Consider the following 4,909-nt stretch of genomic DNA (forward strand, 5'->3'; position numbering starts at 1 on the left):
ATTAAAAAGTATATAATTATGACAATTGATATTAATATTGTTTGTTAGCTTAATTTTTTCACATCTCTTGCTTTTCAAATGCTATTATACATTCTATTAATTTCTTGAAATGAGAGAGAAACAAATAATTGATTAATTAAATACTTTAAATACAATTTTATTGTTAGAGCATAACTTAAAAAAATGGAGGAATTACAAAAGTTATAAATTTCTCACTCACATTATACAATTATAAAATTAATTAAACAGTTATAGAATTATGTTAAATATATATAGTTGAATTACAAAATGTATAAATTAAAATTATAATATTTATCAAACAAATATAAACTTACCTTGAATATATATTTACAATTATTATAAAAAAAAATTACGCGAAGGCGTGTATATTTTATAATATATTTATATGATGTGACTGCTCCAAAGCACCTTTTTTATTTTCTTCTTTTTTAACATTTTTTAATTTTAATTAAAATTTGATTAAATATTTAATTACGATAACTATTTAATTAAATTATAAATATAAATAACTTTTAACTTTTCTCATTTTTTATTTTATTTTTCTAATTTATGGCTATTAATTAATTAATTAAGGAAAAAACTCTATCTATTTTCTCATTTTTCTTATTTTTGTTTTAATAATAATAATAATAATAATAATAATAATAATAGTAGTAGTAGTAGTAGATGTCAATTAAAAATATATGCATATAATAATAATAAATAAATAATCTATCAATTTGTATTTTTAAGCTTTTGACAAAACACGGGATCCAAATGTTAATTTTTAACAATAAATGATTTAAACGGGTAATCAACCTTTTGACAAAACACAAGGTCCATAAGTTAATTTTAAAAAATAAAGAGTTCAAACAGGTAATCGGCTAAAGTACAAAGTTCAAAATGGTGTGAACTCTTATAGAAAACATAAATTATATATAAAGAGTCAAAACGAGTAATTGGTCAAAATATAGTGTTCAAATAACCGATCTATCTATTCTTATTTTAACATTTTGACAAAACTTAAGGTCCACAAGTTAATTTTAAAAAATAAAGGTTCCAATAGGTAATTGGATGAAATACAATGTTCAAAATGGTGTGAACCCTTACAGAAAATATATATTATTAATATAATTTATTTTTTATAAATAATTTTGAACATTTTGAATAAATACATGGTCCAAAGGTTAATTTTTAAAAATAAAGGGTCAAAACGGGTAAGCTGCCAAAATATAATGTTCAAATGATCGATCTATTCATTCATATATTTAACCTTTTGATAAAACACAAGATCTAAAAGTTAAGTTTTAAAAATAAAGTGTTCAAATGGGTAATCGGCCAAAATAAGTCTTACACAAAACATAAACTTTCTTATACATAATTTAGATTTTTTTATAAAAAAAAAAAAAATCACACAAAGCGTATGATATAATGATAATAATAAAAAAAATAAAAGAACATGTACAACAAACGTTTCGAACTTTATTTTCGGCACTTTAATTATTCATAATTTTTCAAAAACCTACAACAGGTTTGTTATACAATGAACATCATTATGAAAAAAATTGTGATCACGACACCCTCATGTGTCCATATAAGAATATGTTGTACGAGTAGGATAAAAATAAATTTCTACCCTACAATCTCTCAAAAATTATTTTAAAATATGTATATTTTTTAATAATTATAAAAGACTGCGCGCAGCGCGGCTATGTTCTCTAGTTCTATAAATAAAATTAAGCAAAGATGCATATTGCACGTTACTTGTATCTAGTATATTTATATAAAGGAGAGTATCAAGGAGATGATGTGGCACTCTAAAAACTCTTCAAATCACTCTATCTATTTTCTCCTTTAATCTATTTTTTTTATTCATTTTATATATTATAATAATAATAATAAATATAGTTTTTTAAATTTAAATAAGATACTTATAAGATATTATTATTTAAAAATAGTAAATATATGTTTGTGAATCTATATATATTCTAAACATTCTCTATTAATCTCATATTTTCCTCTACTCATTTTTTTTTCTCTTATTCTCTCTAAATTCTTTCAATTTCAATTTTCAATGAATTCTAATGCATATCTCCAAATTTGATTGATTTACGTTTTAATGATAACACAATCTTCTCGGGTATCTATTCAATTATTAATGTTTGTTAGTTAATATTTAAAGTTTGAGTATTTATTCAATTATTAATGTTTGTTAATCTTTAAAGTTTTTATTTTAAATTATTGATCTTGATATTCTAACATCTTCATCTTATTTTTCTATCATGTTTTAGATGTTATCGGATGTTTATGTTGTGTGGGTGATATTGAGATTGTTGGATGTGGTTGGGAAAAAAAATCAAAGTTTTAACAAATTACTAAGTATAAGTTAATGAAATATATATATATATATATAAAGGAGAGCATCAAGGAGATGATGTGACATTTAAAAACTCTTCAAATCACTCAATCTATTTTCTCCTTTAATCTAATTTTTTTATTCATTTTATGTATTATAATAATAATAAATGTAATTTTTTAAATTTAAATGAGATATTTATAAGATATTATTATTTAAAAATAGATAAATATTTGTTTTAAATCTATATATATTCTAAACATTCTCTATTAATCTCATATTTTCCTCTACTCTAATTTTTTTTTTCTCTTCTTCTCTCTAAATTTTTTCAATTTCAATTTTCAATGAATTCCAATTCATATCTCCAAATTTGATTGATTTACGTGTTAATGATAACGCAATCCTCTCGGGTATTTATTCAATTATTAATATTTGTTAATCTTTAAAGTTTTTATTTTAAATTATTGATCTTGATATTCTAACATCTTCATCTTATTTTTCTATCTTGTTTTAGATGTTATCGGATGTTTATGTTGTGTGGGTGATATTGAAATTGTTGGAGGTGGTTGGGAAAAAAAAGACATCAAAGTTTGAACAAATTAGTAAGTATAAGTTAATCGATAAATCTTCGAATAGATTTTGTAGCATCATTAATCGAAAGATTTTCCACTGTCTCTAATGTTGTGGAAGCTATTGCAAATTTTAATATATTTATATTTTATTTAATTACTATTATTATTTAAAATGAATAAAAAATAGAAAAATAATAAAATTGATGTAACCATCTTATTTTTTATCTGCTTATTTGTGGTTAATTAATTTACTATTATTATTTTAAATTTAAATAAGTTATTAATTTATTTATTTATAATAATATGTTCATATCTATTTTTGTAGATTTTTAAATTAAAGATATTTTATAATAAAATATCTTTTTGTATATGGATATGAATATACATTTAAATTTAAATAATTATTTTTAAAAATAATTAATTATTATTCTCGATGAATATTATTATTATTATTATTATTATTATATGTGATGTTTTGGTACAATTTAAAACTGAATCTTATAATAATTATGATACAAAAGCCTATAATCTCCTCAATAATCTTTTTTTTTTTTTAAGAAGAGATACTAGTAAATAGAATGGAAAAAATCTAAATTTATCATCCCATCAAAATATGCAGCTACATAGAAAATTTAATATATGTATATGTATTGAAATATCTTTTAGTAGCAATAGTATATAATAACTTATCACACATGCCAACTTCTAAAACTAACAAGTATGAATAATGCCATTGATCAATAACATATTCACACATTTAGAAAATTATCATATAAGGTAAACAATAATCATGTCTAGAAATTCAATTCATCAAATCTAAATGAAGTAAAACATAAATAATGCCTATAAAGTTCGTCGTCAAATATATTTTAAATTACAATGTCAAAATTGGAAAATATCATACATTTTTTTTTTAAATAAAAGGAGAATTCAAGTCAAAATCTTTAAGCTATTTCTAATTTTTCTACATTTTTTATTCTATTTGATTTAATTTATGATTATTAAATAATTTTAAAAAACAAAAATATCTAAAATCATCAATAACGACAATGCGTCTTCCGTAACTCATTTTTTAATATTTATTAATAACTAATTTTCTAATAATTATTATAATAAATCAACCATACATAAATTCACATTTATCTTGAAGATTTTCTAATTCATGATAATATTTTTATTGTTTCATATTTCAAATTCAAAATTTTGAATATCTTAATTTATTTATAAATAACAAATTTTTTTAATAATTATAATAATAAATAATCATATATAATTGACATTTATTTCAAAAAATTTCATATGTATTTATCTTTCTATTGTTTTGACATGTTAAATTTAAAATAAAAATATTTTTATTTATATTTAAATAAAATATTTAGGAATAACTAATTTTTTAATAATTATAATAATAAATGAATCATATATAAATTGACATTTATCTTCAAGATTTATTGTTTTGATATTTCAAATTTAAAACCAAAATATCTTAACAATTAAAAATATCAACATGTATATACGTGATATTAATTTGATCAAGAACACTATTAATTAAATTAATAAATTTTTTTTTTTTAAAAAATAAACGATTGTGCAAAATGTCATGATTTATAAATTTTCTACCCTAAAAATATAAAAATCTTAAAAAATTTATGTAATAAACAAAAAAGAACGCAAAACGTATAAAATAATACTAATATTAAATAAAAGCACACATACAACAAGTAGTTTGAATTTTATTTTTGGTACTTTAATTATTTAGAAATTCTCGAAAACCTGTAGGAGACTCAATATATAATGAACATTATCATGGAAAAAAAAATTACGGTCAAGACGCCCTTTGTAACTCCCTAATTTCTCATAAATTATTGAGAACACATAGTTGGATCATAAACATAAACATTGTTCTTTTATTGAATGAAAATTAGAATAAGTAAATGGATCTATGGTTTTACAAAAATAAAATAATTGTCTTTAAAATACT

Source organism: Humulus lupulus, chromosome 1 (assembly GCF_963169125.1).
Source record: "Humulus lupulus chromosome 1, drHumLupu1.1, whole genome shotgun sequence".
Lineage (NCBI taxonomy): Eukaryota > Viridiplantae > Streptophyta > Magnoliopsida > Rosales > Cannabaceae > Humulus > Humulus lupulus.